Raw genomic sequence first — 19186 nt, forward strand, 5'->3', positions numbered from 1 at the left:
TCATACCCTTTTTTTTTTTTTTTTAAGTTTTGTAATTCCAGTGTCCAACCCAGAGCTCAGCACACAGGAGGTAGAAAGAGTAAGAGCCTTTGAATCACTCATTAAAAGCCATTCAGCATGCAGCCATCTATTCCAGAGTCAAGAAGCAAAAAATGGTGTGAATGTGTGCACATCAGAAAGAGAAAGAGGGGCGCCTGGGTGACTCAGTCAGTTAAGCGTCTGCCTTCAGCTCAGGTCATGATCTCAGGGTTCCAGGACTGAGTCCTCTGTTGGGCTTCCTGCTCAGAGGGGAGTCTGCTTCTCCCTCTCCATCTGGCCCTCCCTCTGCTCATGTTCATGCTCTTTCTCTCTCAAATAAATAAATAAAATCTTTAAAAAAAAAAAAAAAAAAGAAGAAGAAAGAATGGATGTCAGAGCCAGGGGATCATGAATATGGCCATGATGGCTGCATAGAATGGAGCCTGGAGCAGACAGACCTGCTTTCCAGGGGTAGTTGCCCTCCGCTGGCCTCCGCTTCTCTCCTGCAATGGGAACAATAAAGGCCACCTAGCAGGAGTGCTGTGAAACAGCACATGAGTATCCCATGTGAGGACCTGGCATGCAGGTGGCGTTCAGCAACGTCCACTGGTCCCTATTCCCTTGACCACACCTAATTTTCCAATGTTTCAAATCAAATAATGAGGATCACATGGATGGTTCTAATTTGTCTTTCCAAATACCTGTTCTATTGGGTATGTGGGGGCCAGGACAAGAAGCCTGAAGCCTCTGGTATGGTTTTTAGTTAACCATCATGTCTACCATTTATTGAGAATTGACTGTTTTAAGTCTAATGCAGAGCATTTGATACATGTTATTTCTAATTTAATTTAATTTAATCTTTATAATAAGCCTAAACAAGGGTTACCAAATCTGACCCTGGGTCTGTTTGGGTCTAGTCCTTAGGCTGAGAGTTATTTGTAAATTTTTATAAGCTTGTAAAGAAAACAAAACAAAAGAATAAGCAAAAAAAACTATATGGGCTGCAAAGCCTGAACTATTTATTATACAGCCCTACACAGAACAAGTTTGCCCATTCCTGGCCTATAAGATAGTTATTATCATGATCCCCACTTTAGATGAGAAAACTGGGTTTTAACCAGGTGCAGTAATTACCCAAGGTCACACAGATCGTAGTGACAAGTCTTGGCCCAGGTCTACTTCCATAGCAGGTCTTAAAACCAGCTTTATTGATTTAAATTGTATTAAAAATAGCCTTTCCGGGGCGCCTGGGTGGCTCAGTGGGTTAAAGCCTCTGCCTTCGGCTCAGGGCATGATCCCAGGGTCCTGGGATCGAGCCCCACATCGGGCTCTCTGCTCAGCCGGGAGCCTGCCTCCCTTCCTCTCTCTCTGCCTGCCTCTCTGCCTACTTGTGTCTACTACTACTGTCTGTCCAATGGATAAATAAAGTCTTTGAAAAAAAAAAATAGCCTTTCCCTTTAACCTAAAACATGAACTTGACCCATGCATAGCATTTTCCTCAAGGATCTGTAACATGGCTTCTCAGTTGCCTACATCCCTAAACGTGCTCCATCTTGCTTCTTCTTGCACTTTTTTTTTTTGTTTTCTTTAAAGAGCCCAGACTCTGTACCAGTTTCCTCTCTCACAGCCCCCAAAGAGTTTCCAAAGGGTCAAGGGCTGAGAGCAGAGTTACAGTCCACAGGGCAGGGCCTGGCGAGAAGGAAACACAATTCCTTGTCTTCAGCTAGTCTGGATTCCAGCGGTGGGGGAAAGGAGAGAGCTATGGTTTCCTTCCCAAGGAAAACCAGAGGTTTCCACGTAAGCACAAACCTGAGCAGCCTCATTGTTGCTCTGTCTGGGTTTTGGGGGAAAAGAAACCTGGAAACCATGCTGCTTCAAGCTCCAGGAGCTCACCAGCTGAGAAGAGCAGCTGCTCCTGTTTCATTTATTCCATATTCAGCAGGGGGATTAGCTTAAGGTTCTGACCCTGAGAGAATCATGCCTACAGTGAATGCTCTGTTTCCTGTCCAGCCCTTCTTTGTCAAATGTGCTGGTTCATGGACAGTCAGCTGCCGCGTAGGCCATCAGCAGACAACCGGTATTCAAAGACTCAGAATGCACAAAATACACTTTATACTGAAACTATCCAGAACATCGTTCCGTCTTTCTTGGACTTCCGGCGAGCATGGTGCCTCAGGGACGTTGTCCAAGAAGGAAGAGTGTACAGGAAATGAAATCCACATCTATTCAGTTATATGCTACTAACAGTGAGCTTGAATGTCTTCAATCAATACGCCATTGAATGCTGATGGTTGTCCAATGTTTATCTCCACTTTACAGAAGAAAAAACTAAGGTTCAAGTAGGGTCATTCATTCATACAATATTACTGAGTACCTTCTATTGATCTCAGCACTGAAACACTGTCCCTGCCCTCACAAATCTTCTATTCCTATAAGGGAACCTCAACTGAACAACCACAAGGAATTAATCAATTATGGTAGGGACAAGAACCACCAAGGACAGGTGAAGGTGCCATAGGAACATATCACAAAGGGAGCTGACACAGTTTGAAGTCCAAGACTTCCCTAAGGAAGTAAAATTGAAGCTGAGACCCAAGCATTGATTAGGAGATGGATACAGTGGAATATTGCGCAGCCATCAAAAATGGAACCTTACCATTTACAACAATGTGAGTGGAACCAGAGGATCTTATGCCAACGAAATAAGTCAATCAGAGAAAGACAATTATCATACAATTTCACGCGTATGAGGGATTTAAGAAATAAAACAGAGGATCTTAGGGGAAGGGAGGGAAAAATAAAACAAGATTAAAGCAGAGAAGGAGACAAACCATAAGAGACTATTAACTACAGAAACAAACAGGGTTGCTGGAGGGGAGGTGGGTGGGGGGAGGGGGTAAGTGGGTGATGCGCATTAAGGAGGGCATGTGATGTAACCGACACTTGGTGTTATATACAACTGACACATCACTGAACTCTACCTCTGAAACTAATGACACTATTGAAATAAAATGCTGAATTTAAATAAAATAAAATTTTTAAAAAAGGAGAAGGGCAAGCAGGCACTCCCAGTACCATGGAGCTCCATGGCCATTCCAAGAACTGAATACAGACCAGGCAGCTGGGGCAAACAACGAGGAGGGGAGACTACCATGAGGTGAGGCTGGCAAGATTAGTACAGCCCGGAGTCACCAGGGCCTGCCTTGGAGACCAAGCAAGGATATTGGACTTTATTCTAGAAAGTTACAGACAAGGCAGGTGACGAAGAGACATGGTGTTCCTGCAGAAGTTCAAACTCTTAGGAGAAGTTAGTAGCTCGCAAGAGTTCAAGTGCAGGTTCAACTCTCAAGTCCATGTTTTTTCCACTGTCCCCAGCACGTTCTATGCCTCCAGTATGATCAAGTGATAGGGTCTCTCAGCTGATGGAACGGAAGTCTAGTGTAGAAGGAAAGCCTGGATTAGGAGTCAGAAGTCATGGGTTTATTTCTGTTCAGCCCATGCCTAGTCATATGGTGTGGCTCTCTTTTCAGCCACAAAGCTCACCTCTAAAAGGCAGGATTAGACTAGGTGCTTCAAAGAGTTATCCCATATAGAACACTTAGAGCCATGCAGAACCCACAATAAATGCTCTGTAATTCTTGGCTGTTGCCTCTCTTGCCTCTTTGAGCTTTAATATTCTAAGATTCAGCATAAATTCTGGGACTCTGAACACGCTTTCTCAGAGCCCTCCTGGCCTGAGCATGATCATCCATCTTGGTCACTTCTAGAGGAAGGTGGTAAAATTATTCTTCTGACATGATCCTAGAATTCTCCAGTAACACTTAGGAACTCTTGTCTTCCTGGGTTTTATAGCTTGCTTAAATGTTTGCATAATTGATTCACCTCTCTTACAGGATTTACTCACATAACCCACAGGCAGAAATTTAATTATGATTCTGACTTGCTGTTATAATATTGACAGAGCTTTCATGGGTTAAGCGATAATTAAAATTTGAATTCTCCTGGGGTCAGGCAACTTTTAAATGGACCCTCTCCCTCTCCCATCCCATATTGTAAAAAGGTAATTTGGCCGTTGAAATACCGGATGATTCTGAACAAGAAATTATTTTGCACACATTGTGTCTACATTTATTTGTTTGGTTCTTTGATTTAGTGACAGTACATTTCACATGCATGTTGTGTCCCTACAGCTTACTTCCAAAAGTTGGGAGGGGCTCGGAGGGCCATTCTTGGTGATTATAGCAAATATTTAGTCCTTGGCCACTTCCTTTATGACTAGCCCTCCCCCAGCACTTAGCAAGTTTTGGGTCCTCTCCTTTCTTTGCCCAGCTGGTGTGTGCTTTCTTTGGGAATGCAAACTCATTTTAATATTAGTCTAAGCAAGGCATAATTAGGAACACAAATCTGCTGCAAGAAAACAATACAATTCATTCAAAAGCCAAGATTCGGTGACTTTTGGATTATCTGTTGTTGGGCTTCTTTTCATATCCTCATTGCTCCCCAATCCAGTAATTGAAAGCTATCTGTATATTTAAGTGGGCAGCTGAAATTGGCCTGCTAACATACTCTCCCAGGCAAGGGAGAGTTTCTTGTTTTGCAAGAACAGAAATAGGATAGTACGTCTCTCTTTTGCAAACTTAATAGAGGAGAAGGATGAAGTCTGTCTAGATTCTTCCTGTGACAGATGCAAGAATAGAACTCACTATACACTGGAGCTGAGTCACACACCAAGGCTAAGGGTATTCTTTATACTGGGTACTACTTATTGTTTTCCATAATAATCTTTTCTCGAGCTTTGTCTTCATGCTTAATCATCTGCCCTCTCCTTCAGCAGATTCATTTTGTCTTGAAACCAATTTGCCTTACCCTTTTGCCTCCATCACAAAGCTAAAACAAAAGATAACAACCCACCCGTGAATTGTCAACTTTCTGCCATTTGAAGTCTTCATAATCTACACAAAAGTAATTATGTCAAGTGCTCTTTTCTATAACCATGTGTGTGTGTGTGTGCCAATGTGTATGTTACCAAAATCTAAAATCAAAAAAGAGTCTCTAACACACTACAGTCAGAGACTCACACCCTGACTGGGCATTATTTCCGACAGAGGAACTTTGGCCCACTTCTCGTTATATAACACCCTCACCGCATTCGTTATGTTCCAGCTGCCAAATCTTCACACGTTTTTACTCTACCTGGTGTCTTCTACCTTGTCACTGAACTATTTATTCTTTATTCCTCTGGTCTCGAGTTAATTCTCACTTCCTGTGAAATGTGGCTGTGGACCTGGATCTACATACAGTTGTACAGATTTTCAACGACAGCAAATACTTGTTAACTCTTTCTTCAGGCAAGTCTGTATCTCGAGTCTATATGGAGGTACAGGGTAAAGGGGAAGAGGGCTTTAAGGGATCACCCAAAGATGGTCAATAACCCCATCTTTGGCACTCCCAAACAAACTGATCCCTAAAACATTGATATCGTTGTCTTAAGAATACAAAACCTTAATAATTGCAAACTCTACATTCCTCACGCATAAGGTCTATCTTACTATTACACTGCCTACAAAACCTAGAACTGGAATAAATACATAAGAAATACTATCAATTAATTACCTATTGGCATACCCTTGCGATGGCTCCCACATGAATCACTTAGCAACGTGAGGAAATGCCCAGGAAATTGTAAACTGCATAAGGACAGGGACCTTGTCTACCAAGCTCAGCATTTTGCTGGGTCCTAAAACAATGCCTGACACACCATAAGCACTCAGATATTTAGAGGGTAGCTGTGTGAATGAATGATGACACCAAGGCAGTAGTGAACACAAGTCTTGCCCAGAGAGAACTTCTAGACAGTAGAAAGAGACTTGTACTTAACATTTTCCTCTCTCTCTTGTCTCTGAAGACAAGCCCAGCCCTTGTGTTCATTGAACATTATTTACACTTCCTTCCTGATTTCTTCTTAGAGGTATCTTGAAATGAGTTTTTACTGTTTTCTGAGATGACCTTTGTAAGGAAAAAGGATAATCTTAGCAAAAACATGTAAACAGGAAATGTTCATTTGAACAGCTTTAGAAAACACCAAGAATGATGACTGGGATGATGTATCTACTCCAGTGGGCTTCCTTGAAACATCCTTTCAGAGGCGCCTGGGTGGCTCAGTTGGTTGAGCGTCTGACTCCTGGTTCCAGCTCAAGTCATGATCTCAGGGTCCCGAGATCAAGCCCTGTGTCTGTGTCGGGACTCCAGGCTCAGCAGGGAGTCTGCTTCTCTCCCTCTCCATCACCTTCTGCCCCCTCTCTCCCTGCACCTTCTCTCTCTCTTCCCTGACCCTAAAATTAATAAATATATCTTTTTTAAAAAATCCTATCAGTTTACGGCCTTCTTTCCATTACATACAACCAATAACAAGCATTACAAATCATAGGAGCAAAATCTGCAACCTAAACCAACAGTAGTTCATTCTGTGTTGAATATTTGAGATTAAAAAAAAAAAAATTCAAGATGAATAAAACTGGAAGGGAGTGAGAGAGAACATCCACAACTATCATACACCACGGTAATGGCTGTGTTAGAGGGATGGATGGAGTATTCAGGGAATAACAAAGATGGATTAATTAATAAATTAACTAATTCTATACAAATTAATTAAATAATTACTTATAACAAAATTATATAAAATAAGAATTAATTAAATAATGAATTCTGTCTCAGGGCATAAAGGAAAACTCCACAGAGAAATTGATCATGGAACTAGTCCTTCAGGATGGTAGGATTTTGCAGATAAAAGAAGTTCGATGAGCGTTCTGAGCACGGAGAGCAGCACAAAGGCATGGAGGAAGCATCAAGTTCACGATTAAGGCAGCTTGGCTGAGACAGCTTCCAACAGTTGGAACACCAAAGGGTTTCATTCACCCTTAATGAAAACAGTTGTAACTTTAGCATTCATCAATTAAGAAAGTGTATCATGGCAAAATCTACTACCCGTTTACTAAAGCTCTTGAACAATGTGTTTTATCCATTGGGACAGCATCTATATACAGTTATAAAATAGTAGCATGTGATGTCAGACTTAGGACTCATTTCTACCTTCTCTTCCTCTAAGAGTCCCACTGAAATTAAGATGGAGGATTATATAAGCAAAATATGTGATCTTCCTAGAAAAACCTGCTGGTGAGATTTTCAGAGCTTAAGCGAGAAGACCAGAGTTTTAGGGAGCTCTTTAACTCCCCACCCCAAGCACACACACAGGTGCAGTAACGTGGGAGGGCCAAGCGGGGAGGGGGCTTGGCAGAGGGCCAGGAGGAGGGGCAAAAATACAGAAGGAACAGCAACTCAGTCCAGGAGTGAAATACATACAGCCTTCTCAAGTTCTCTGCCTCCTTTGCATGAACAGGGGTCCCCCAGCTGCCCTAGAGAGGGAATCTGACTTACAAAGAGCCCACAGGCAGCCTTTTAATCCAGAGATCTCTACAGCTGCATAAAAAACATATCCAACAGCCTAACCCTACCCACAGAGATAACCTGGAAATTATCAACAGACTTCGGAAGAAAACCCACAGTGCTCACTTTGGCAGCACATATACTCAAATTGGAAGAAAATCCCCTGACTCCAGAGGAAACAGAGGTCATCCAGGAAATAGAAAAGAGTTTTAAAAAAAAAATTTTTTTAATGAGACTCCTCAAAGATTCAAGGTTTTGCATCAATTAAACAAGAGCAGGGTGCTATATAAAAAGGAACAATCTACCAGAAAATAGTTCTTAGAAATTTAAAAATGACAATTCAATAGGTCACCTGGAATAACATGCTAAATACAGCAACGAGCACACTGGATACTCACTTGCTCTTAGCCAAAAGGCCGAGAAGCGCTGCAAACCGGATACTCAGAAAACAATGTCAAGGAGAATTCCCAAAATTTCTAACAATAAAGTAAAAAATGAGCAAAATAAGGGAGAAAATCAGAGAGGAGGGGAAAGGGGAGTATCAGCAGACAGTGAGGTGGTGTTCATTTCCTGATCTTAACGTAACAAAGAGTCGATAATTCCCTTCAGCTGATAATAGCATGAACGAGAGGCTTAAAAACACGAATTGAGGTCATATGCTTACAAGTGAAACTCAAGACATAGTCTTTCAATAGTGGTGGCCTCCAGCACATGAGACTGAGCTAAAGAAACTGTTTCTGGGACAGAAGAGTTCCTTTCGTGGACTCCTGAAAAAAAGAAAAACACTGGGGTTCCTGGGTGGCTCAGTCAGTTGGGCATCTGCCTTTGGCTCAGGTTATGTCCTAGGGTCCCGGAGTCAAGTCCTGCATTGGGTTCCTTCCTCTGTGGGGAGCCTGTTTGTCCCTCTCTCTGCTTCTCCCCTTGCCTGTGCTCTTTCTCTCTCTCTGACAAATAAATAAAAATCTTTAAAAAAAAAAATCAAGAAAGAAAGAAAGAAGAAAAAAATTACTACATAAGGCTACATTACTTCTAATATTTTTCACAAAGTTATCCTTGAAAATGATAAGCCATTGGCTAAACTGGGATACCAAATTCTTTCTCTGCCAATGTGGAGGTCCTTCGAAACAAAAGGAAGCCCCAGAAAGAAGAGCATTTTCCATTTATCTGTTCATTCATCATTCAACAAACACGAATTGAATGCCTGCTACATGTGAGGGGTTGTTCTGGGGCTCCACATAAAGCAGGAAATAAACAACAGAAATCCTTGCCCTCACAGAGCTTACATTCCTCCCTTAGCCCCTAGCAAAACAATGTCAGGGTTATTGTTTTGCAATAGCTTTTATGTCATTTTGACAGAAAAAATGTGTTTCTCGGATGAGAACAGATGATGCTATCTTCAAAAAAAATGAATATTTCACAAGGCTAGGGTGCATTTACCATTCGGTAAATTCAAGAGGAGCCCATTGCCCCCGCCGCACTCTCCCCTCAATTCTACCCCAAGAAGAGATCGTCCCAAGAGAGGGTGGGGTGGGCCACCAGGTGTGAAGAATTGGAAGAGAGGAGCTGCAGGAAAAGGACAAGTCTGAGAATGAAAGAGGGAGCGACCACAAGGAAGGAGAAAGTGAGGCACCTTGCTATGGTGCTTGAGAGCAAGTTAGCAGAAACCCCCCAGTATCCAGTCACCAGGCTCCATGCCACTCAGGGAGGCTCAACTGAATCTTGAGTAAAAGAAATGCTTGCCCCTCCCTCAGCATTTGCTGAGGCTTATTTCCAGAGAAGGTGGACATAGGGATACTCAACCACAAGTGTGATCTCTGAACCAGAGGCGACTTTGCAGGTTAACAAAAAGAAGACCCATCCCCAAGATCCAGAGCAAGTCAGTGGGAGGACAGTTCCCTGCTCTTTCTCTCAGTGGGTCTCCTGGGACCGGCCCTTCCCCACCCACAACATGACCACCATGAAGGGCACTACTTCCTTGAGCAAATATTTATACCTGCTACCAGCTCGGGGGAAAAGAAGTAGAGGGGATGGTCATTCAAGAAACAAGATTCAATGCAGGCAAAAGTAAGGAACTCCATTTCCTCTGCAAACCCAGGGAGAAGAGTGAGTTAAGTTTCGTGAACTTACAACATATGCCGAAGGCACATTACTTATTCAGGCTACAGATTTCTTGATGTACATATGGTTTTTCTGATCTGAAATAATTCCAGAGGACCCCAGAGTACACAAGTTGGAAGCAACGGGACTAGCACGGAGGGTGCTTGTTGGGGGGAAGCGAGAAATGGGGCCAGGGAGGCAGATTTTCAAAAATGCTTCTTGTGCCATACCAAAACTTCAGAGGAGGGCCAAGAGGTGTAAAAGAAGGAAGAAGTAAGGGAAAAGAAGCTTTCTAAGGAAAGGAGTGATATAATCAGATCTGGGTCTTGGAAAGATGATTCTGGCAGTATCCGAATAGTGAGTTGGAAGACGCATTTGCAGACGGGGAGTATAGTTAAGAGGCTACTGTGTTATTCAGGAAGAAGCGCCCCAGACTAAGGCTGTGACTGTGGGGGAAGGTCATTTCTCCTTCACATCTCTCCCACCCACCCTTTACTCTGACCACTGGTGCGGTCCCCATTTCTGCAGACATCAGCTAACTCTGGGCAGCTACCGACTAAGAACGTATCTTCCAGCCACAGACCATGTACCCCATGCTTCCCGACCAGAGTCTTCTTTGATGTTCTGGATCATGCACTGCTGCTGCCCCTCGGAACAATTCGTTACTTAAACTGTAACCCCTGGAGGATTTTACTAGTTGCCAAGCACATTTAGATATGGCCTTAAGAAATACATATACTGGCAACAGGTCTTTGGGGAGAAGGACGATATACGACCGTGAAGCTGGGCAGCTGGGGATGCCTGGCCCCCCCAGGGCGGAACGCCGCCTGCTTCAGGGAAGCCGAGCACCCGGGAACGCCCGGTCAGCTCAGGGTGGAACGAAAACCGCCTGCTTCCCTTTTCCATTATCGCTCCTTTCTCTTCCCAGAAGCGCCCTTGTTACTTAGATGAGTCCTTTGAATGTGCTTGTTTAACTGTAAACCTTACCCTCCTCCTTGCTCGTCTGCAAGACGGGATTAACGTTTGACCTTCATCAGTCCTTCTGTTGGCTATTGTTTCTGTCCAATAAAAGTGAGACAGTGGAGTTGCTCAAGGCAGCAGTCCTTTTCGACTGTCGTCCCCTGCTCCCAATTTCTTGCAGCTGACTTGTCTGTGCCTAATTCTTGTCCCGTCGCAGACTGGAAGCGGCAGTGCACCCCCGGAATGCTCTCTGGTTTCTGTGCACACCCCGAAAGTACGAAGGTATTCACGGCCACAAGGCCCTGATGAAATGATGGTGGATGGGAGTCTCCTGCGAGGACGGTTCTGAGATTCATTTCATGAGGCTCCTCAGAAGATCTTGCAGGATCAAGGATGCGAGGCAATGGCCAACCCAGTAAGACACCCTTGAGTTAGCTTCTGTTCTTCTCTATTCTGTCCGCTCTTCATCTCCCTGCTCCCTAGATCCCGCCCCCCAAACAAACCACTGCACACAGGCCTTATCTCAAGTTTTGTTTTTGGTGAGACCCAGGCTCAGGCAGGCAGTCACAGAACCTGGAAGCTCACACCATGTCGGGCTCCAGGAAAGAAGACGACTCTGAGATGGCTGGAGTCTCCCTCATGGGTGACAGAGCTGGCAGTCACATCTGATGTGACCGTGTCAGTTGCCAACATGTGTACATGAGCACACACACTCCTACACACAATTCTCACAATTCTCTGCTCGTTCTCACAACGAATCCGGCTCTGGTGTGTGAGTAGCTCATTCCAAAGGAGCTCAGACTTCGTTAAGCGCCTGGGTGGCTCAGTGGGTTAAGCCGCTTCCTTCGGCTCAGGTGATGATCTCAGGGTCCTGGGATCGAGTCCCACATCGGGCTCTCTGCTCAGCAGGGAGCCTGCTTCCTCCTCTCTCTCTCTCTGCCTGCCTCTCTGCCTACTTGTGATCTCTCTATGTAAAATAAATAAATAAAAAATTAAAAAAAAAAAAAAAGACCGTTGGCTTGCTTTTTTCAGGTCTATGTTCTTCTGACCTCTTTCCTCCTCCTCTTCTTCACTCCATCCCCACATGCCTTTCTTTTTAACTCACATCACACAATCCATTTTCATTTTCCAAGGTAAAATTCTACGGAGCCCAATTTACATAAGAGAGGACAAAGAAGTAAATTTCTATTACAGACACGATGGCAAGAGTAAAAATAATTCATCATTTTGCAGGGGGATTTGCTAGCACCTTCTGATTATTCTGATTACTAAGGGCTACTGCCTAGGTTCTTGCGGAAGGTAACCATGACTTGGCTGGCTTCTGCACCCACTGGGTGGGAGGAGGTCTCTGCACGGAAGGCATGTGGAGGCAGCCTGGACCCTCCCGCTTCCTCAGAGGCTTGAGCTGTATTGCCTTGGCATTGGGAGGAGGGCTGCCACCGTGTGAGGTTCTGCCTGCTAGTGAGCCATATTGCACTGAGACACTATTGCACATTGTAAAGTCACAGTGACAAAAATATGAATATCTGGGGGCACCTGGGTGACTCAGTCGGTTAAGCATCTGCCTTCCACTCAGGTCATGATCTCAGGGTCCTGGGATTGAGCCCCTCATCAGGCTCTCAGCTCAGCGGGGAGTCTGCTTCTCCCTCTCCATCTGTGATCTCTCTCACTTTTGCTCTCTCTCAAATAAATAAATAAAATGTTTAAAAAATATATAGGACTATGGAAACATGACCAAAGAGCAAATACTTCTTGAGCAATACTTCCTTACTTTGTCTACTTAGACTCATTGGTGAACGATAGCAGACATACTTGGTTATGCAGAGAATCCAGGACCCAGAACTCAGAGTAAGACAAATGAAAGTAGAGGCCACTGTCCTCCATGGGTACACCTCCGTGCTCTCACACATGGTGACGAAGCCCTACCCCCACTCAACCCAGCCCCCCACTGCAACCCACCCCCTACTCTCTCCTGTACAGCTCACAGACACCCTGTTCCTTTCTTATAATCTACAGAGCACACACCAAAAGAAATTATTATGTTAAGAGCCACACTTGAAAAAAAAAAAAAATCCCGTCTCTGTAGCCACTTTTCCTTTTTTCATTTCCTACTATGTCAAACACCACCTCTGAGATCTGTCCCTTTTCACTGATGTCAGCAGGAACTGACTTCTTGTCAAGTTGTCCTGGATCCCTCCTGGCAGTTCGCCTTTGACCAGAAATATCTATAAAAACAGAGAGGGAATGAGAGCATTTTTCTCTTTAAAAAATTACATGTTCTGTGTTCAAGGTCAGTTTCCCAAAGATCTACTTGTGGACCAGGAAGCAGAATAGTGGGGCAACCTGCCAATGGAGCCCGGTAGAAAGTAGCCGGATGAGATGCCATTTGTTCACATGCGAATAGTGGCAAAGGGATTTGTTTATGCCTTGTCATGACTAGACACCCCAAATACCATCCAGCCTGCATCAGCAATTAGGTCTGGGTTTTGTCATTGTCCGTCCCTCTGGTATTCAGAAGAGATGCTGGCTCAGGAGGGCCAGCAGAGTTTAATTTCCAAATGCATCTGAAATCCTTTAAGCCTTTTGTTGGAGCCCTTGCAAAATCAGAGTGGCTATAAGCCTTTTTTTCCCTCCAGTGGTTACATCATAGTCACCAAGACGAGCACAACTGACTCTTTCTCCAGAGAAACGGTGGCATTCGTGGTCCAAAGGTTAAGCATGCTGGGGCTTGGCTGGTTGAATTGCCTTTCGTTTGAGAGCAGGCTGAGCTCAGCAGCCGCTGGGGAGGAGGAAGCAATTGCTGGTTGGTCTCTCTCCAGGGAATGCATGCAGCATATGGCGCACTGCCCGTGACACAAACAGTTAATTTCCACCAGCTTTTCTGTGGCTTCAGCAACTCTGGGATTAGAAGGAACAGGTTCTTTACAATTCCCTCCAATACCTCTCCAAGTTACTTTCCAAGTCTCTGCTTTTGTGTTGCTGATTCTCTTTTCAGTGGCTTTGTTTTGCTGGGGAGGTAAACACTTGGTTTGGGATTGAGGGGTAAAGATTGAGGGTCTGTGGTTTTCTTGCTGTCTTTACCCAGGGTCTCTGCAACAATGTTGCAAATCTTAAAATAGTCTTAAATGTTTCCACTCTGGAGCTGTATGCACATGCAAACAGTCCTGCTCCTGCCAACACATGCATGTACACTCGCTCTCCCCTTCCATGTAATATTTATTAATGATTATAGAACTAGATTGGCCCATGTGGAACAAAGATCAGCTGGAGCAAGGACTAAATACTGGATAGATTTGGTAGTGGTGGTGGTGGTATGCGCGTGTTTGTATGTGTGTATGAGAGAGAGAGAGAGAGACTAATGATAGCATAGTTATAATAATAGCTATCATTTATTGAGAACTTTGTAAACATTGGGTGCACTGCTAAGTACTTCACATCAGTTCTTTCATTTACCTTCAAATCTTACAGACACAGAGGTTATTATTATCCCCATTTTACAGATGAGAAAACTGAGGCCTAAGTTGCTCCAGACGTGAACCCAGATCCAAGCCAGATTAGAGAGAGCACAGGTGCGTGCAAGCAGGGAGGGGAGTGTTGAGAAGGAGGGGCAGAAGGAGAGGGAGAGAGAGAATCTTAAGCAGACCCTGTGCTGAGTGAGGAACCCAGCATGGGGCTTGATCTCAGGATGCTGAGATCATCACCTGAGCTGATATCAAGAGATGGACGCTTAACTAACTGAGTCACCCAGGCTTTGAGAATTCTGTTTTATAAGATAACTGTGTCATTGTTTTTCCATGGTAACCAGTCCAGAGAACCACAATGGCAATGATAATAGCTATGATGATGGGTACCTTGATGCATCAGACACAACCCTTGGCATTCATACCCAGCATCTTACTTCATGATCACACACACTTGCATGTATGTAAATAATAACACATGTTACTCCCCCTTTATTGATGAGAGAACAGAGGTAAGATTTCTTTAAGTAAGGAGCCTACTCCCGGTCACACAACCAGTTAAGTGGCAAATTGGAATTCAGGCCCAAATCAGCTGCTTCCAAGGTCCTACATCTTCCCAGAGCCTGCTCCGTGTTCTCTTGTTGTTTTCTTAGGAAAAGAGACCAAGAAGAGCTTAGATGCTTGACGACTTTCCAATTTATCACTGTGCGTGCCAGTACCTCATTTCTAATATATACAGATTCATGCATCCAACACACAGTATCAGGAAATTTGGAAAGATAAATGCTTCAGAAAATGAGAAACAAGCATTTACTGAACTTGTGCTGTACATCAGGCAAAATGGTGGCTCGAGGAATATTAACCTTCAAAGGAACCCGCAGTATCACAGAGAGAGAGACTCCAAAACAAATGCTTCTGGGAGAACGTAGTGAGTTCAGTGCGGAACTATGGAACAGGTTCCCAGATGAGGGGCATGCAATGAGATTGAGACAAAACACTGATTGTTTTCAAATGCTAGAGTTTGCACAGTTGACACCACTGTAGAGGGTAACGGCCTTGTTAGCAGTTCATGAAACTGAGCAACAGAGCAACGATAGCACTTGAATGAATGAATAAATGAATGAGTGAGTGAATGAACGAACAAACTTGAACTTCCCACTCAGAAAGTTTCCGAGGCTCTCCACTGCCTCCTGCAAAATGGAGCTAGCTGCTCAACCAGGCCATCTACACCCCAAGTCCCCAGCCTGGACTCCCCGGATTCCCTTCTAAGGACACTAGCACAGTTTGCTGAATAGGCAGGATCATTAGGATGCCTCGCTTCAGCCCCAGGTGGCTTAATTAGGGTGGAGAAAGAGCCTAAAGACAACCATCAACAATGTATCCCTCCAGACTCTGTACTGGGAGACCCGGGGACACTGTCTTTGCTTACCACCAATTTTGAGAGACAAGGGGCTATGTGAGGCCGGGCCATGAGAACAATAAGCAAACAGAGGAAACCAGGCAGGGAAAGAGAAGGTGAAACAGACGAGATAAGTAGAGCCAGGACCTCTCAGCCCCTGGGACATGGAATAAGAGCCCCTGAAACATCCTTATTTCCTACAAGTTTCAGTGGGACCTGAGGAAACTTTCCTTCTTGAATCCTGCGCAGTTCCCCTTAGGCTAATAAATCCTTCCATATATTTTAGCTGGAGTGGGTTTCCATTTCTTCCTACCACAAAATCCTTGACAAGAATACCTTCAAGTCCTTCCAGAATGAGCCATAAACTTATCTTTTTAATTCTCTAGTTCGCCTCAGGAATCAGACCCAACCAGAGCTATTCATCTGTAGCCACAAATGCATTTAGCCTTTTGCTGCCTCTACCTCTTGATTGATTCTCTCCACTCGGAATTCTCAACACCTGCATGTCCAAGGGTCTACATCCCAGCCAGCCTTGGAGCCCCAGCTCAAAATTTCCTCCGTGGGGCTTCTTGGAGCCTTCCTGGTTACAACTGATCTCTAACTTCTTCAGTGGACCTACATGTAAGTTTCCTGGACCCAGGGCTTTCTTCTTAGGATAGAGCTGTTAGTGCACCCAGCTTATCCTTCCTAGTAGGTTCTAAACTTCTCAGGGAGAGAATCTTACCTCCTCCTTCCCTCACTTCATCAGGGTTTAGCACACAGTAGATGCTCAAATGCTGGAGTGGGTTGAAGTGTGGATTAGTGAATAATAGAATAGAATTAACAAGTAAAGGAATGAACTCAAGTTACCAGAAAGCATAGTCAACTGAAAAGTGTCAATGTTCAGTTTTGGAGGAGGTGGGGAGACAAGTAGACGAGTTAGATTATAGCACACATATAGTCAAAATACAAGTTATAGTATGTCAGAAGTCAGTACAAATCCAATCAGATCTTGAATATATTCTCTAAATTGTCTTTCACTATGAAGAAATCTGTTCCTAGATGATTCTATACTATACACAACTGCAATACTCCACAGAGAGACTTGAGGTGAGGAATCAAGCCCTGAGATACCATATATTTTCAGTGACTAAAAGACAATCCACTTAAGAAATACCAGAATCAAAGAACTAAATTTTACTTGACCAAAAGCAAAACAAACAAACAAACAAAAAAGACAATCTTCTTATCCATTCAGCATAATACTTGTCACCCTATGGCATAGTATGTAATTCTTTTTTTTAATATTGATTTGCTTATTATCTCTCTCCCACTGCAATTGGGGCTCCATTAGGGAATGATCTTTCTTTCACACACTAGTGTCTCCCATGTGCCTGTGTTGGGTATAGAAGTGACACAGGATTAATTCTTGATGATTGAATGATTAATGAATAAGATATATAAAAAAAGATAAATATAGCCTCTGCCCTCAATAAGCACCCCCACTGTCTTTAGTGTAGAAGACACTTTCATGCCTGCCCAGATCTCTTTCACCAAACAGTAGCCCCCTCCTCTCCAAGCTGTTGTAAGCGGCTGTGAACAGCTAGCAGCTACCTTCTTCTCCTGAGAATTGCCCTTAGTGGAGAGAACATCTCTCTAGAAAGCCCTAGAAGGTGGCACATTAACTCCAAAGGTGGTCTGTAGCCCATGACTGACTGATAAAGGGATCCAAAAAGTATCTCCCCTTGCCTCAGCATGGGGAAAGTTCTGTGGTGTCATTCACGATCTAGACTTCCTCATGGGATCAAGGGAGTGCTAGCCTTCTGCTGAGTATGTATCTTATCTGCTCTTCCTCATCCTGCCTCTCTTTCTCATGCCTCACAGCCTTTACCTCAATAAATCACTGCCACAAAAATTCCTATCTTGGGCTCTGCATCTCAAGAACTAACGAAGAGCCTGAGGTAGAGATTATCTACTCTCTGCTATATACCATTCATCATTTTTGATATGTTATACCATCTTGAAATTAAATTTGATTTACCCTTATCGGACAACCAATTTTCATGATTACTACCATCTGTGAATAGCTCAAGCTGATAGAGGCTATATAATTTGCTTACATATATTCTGTATGGTTAAGGTGGAATTTGAATCCTGATCTACCCAACTACAGAATCCCCATGCCTCATATTACACTACTTGATTGCAGGAATTCATTCTTATGTTTCAGGAACATTTTGAATGACAAAAAGAAAATAAGGGAGATTTTGTGGCTGACCCTCCTCCGTTAGCTAGAATAGGCATTCATCACAACTGCTCAGTCTTTAGAATTCAAGGTAATCAGGTAGTCTTTCCTTTCCCAAACTGGTTCTCCCTTCACATTCTGTTGAGAGTCAGACTCAGGAGTTGACACACTAAGAAGTCCTTCCGTATATGATTGCAGCAGACGTTTCAGTAAATTCCCAACACCTTGGGAAAGCAGGCATCCGTCTAAGGAGGCCACATCATACATCTTTATCAGAACGAAGCATTTCAAATTCCTTACCCATGCCTCAGGCTTTCAAACTGTTATCTTGCATGGCTCCACAACTTTCGTCATTACTGGGAGAGATGAATTCCTGATAGAAACCTGGTTTTGACTCTCGTCTTATTTGACTGGTCAAGAATGGGGCAGAAATATGTGTATGTGAAGAGTGACCATCTTTGTTTGCAACTTCATAGACCAGATTAAAAAGGGACGCCTTTTTGGGTTTGGGACGCCTGGGTGGCTCAGTCAGTCAAGTCTCAGACTCTTGGTTTCAGCTCTGGTCGTGATCTCATGGGTCGTGACATCGAGGCCCAAGTGGGGCTCCCCACTTGGCAGAGTCTGCTCAAAGATTCTCTCCCTCTGTTCCTCCTCCAACTCTCTCTCTTTCTCTTGCTCACTCTCAAATAAACAAATCTTCTTAAAAATGGAATTTGGAAGGCACCTGGGTGGCTCAGTGGGCTAAAGCCTCTGCCTTCGGCTCAGGTCATGATCCCAGGGTCCTGGGATCGAGCCCTGCATTGGGCTCTCTGCTCAGCAGGGAGCCTGCTTCCTCCTCTCTCTGCCTGCCTCTCTGCCTACTTGTGATCTCTGTCTGTCAAATGAATAAATAAAATATTTTTTTTAATTTTTAAAAAAATGGAATTTGGGGCAGATAATATATAGAATTAAAGTCCTTAAAGTAGTTAAAATTAGGAGAAATGGACCCAGTTGGACATTTATTTTCTATTTGAGATACTTGGACTACTTTGCTTCTGGAGTCCGTCTCTTCGGAGGTGTATTGTATTTTTATAAAGGAGATTTTAAACTTCTAAATACTTTAAAAATTTTTTGCTCGTCTAAGAAAGAATAAATAGTAAGTAGATATATTGCAGGCCAAATGTGGGTTAGAATGATAAAATATAAAGTTAATACCCAGAGAATAGGAAATTATATTGAAATTGTGGTTCATATATATTTCTGGAATTAAAAAATAGAATTAGGAAAAGAAGCTAAGTTAAATTATGGATTTCTGTATTCTTTCTATCACTGGTATTCTTTGTTTTTCCCAAAACAATGCTCTACATTTTCATACCCTATCTTGACTTGATCTGCACTTGGCAACAACAGACTTCATATCAAAGAAGAAAATACAAAAAGGAGATTTCAAATAGATCTCTCGTATAAAAAAGGAAAATTGCAATGTGATCCTGGTATACGAAAAACAAAATTTGCAACCATGTCCTATTAGTAGGTATGGATGTTTTTTCCTTGTTTTGAACAATTCCATTCTCTAAAACTGAATCTCCCAAAACAAAGACTCTC

Source organism: Mustela lutreola, chromosome 1 (assembly GCF_030435805.1).
Source record: "Mustela lutreola isolate mMusLut2 chromosome 1, mMusLut2.pri, whole genome shotgun sequence".
NCBI classification, from domain to species: domain Eukaryota; kingdom Metazoa; phylum Chordata; class Mammalia; order Carnivora; family Mustelidae; genus Mustela; species Mustela lutreola.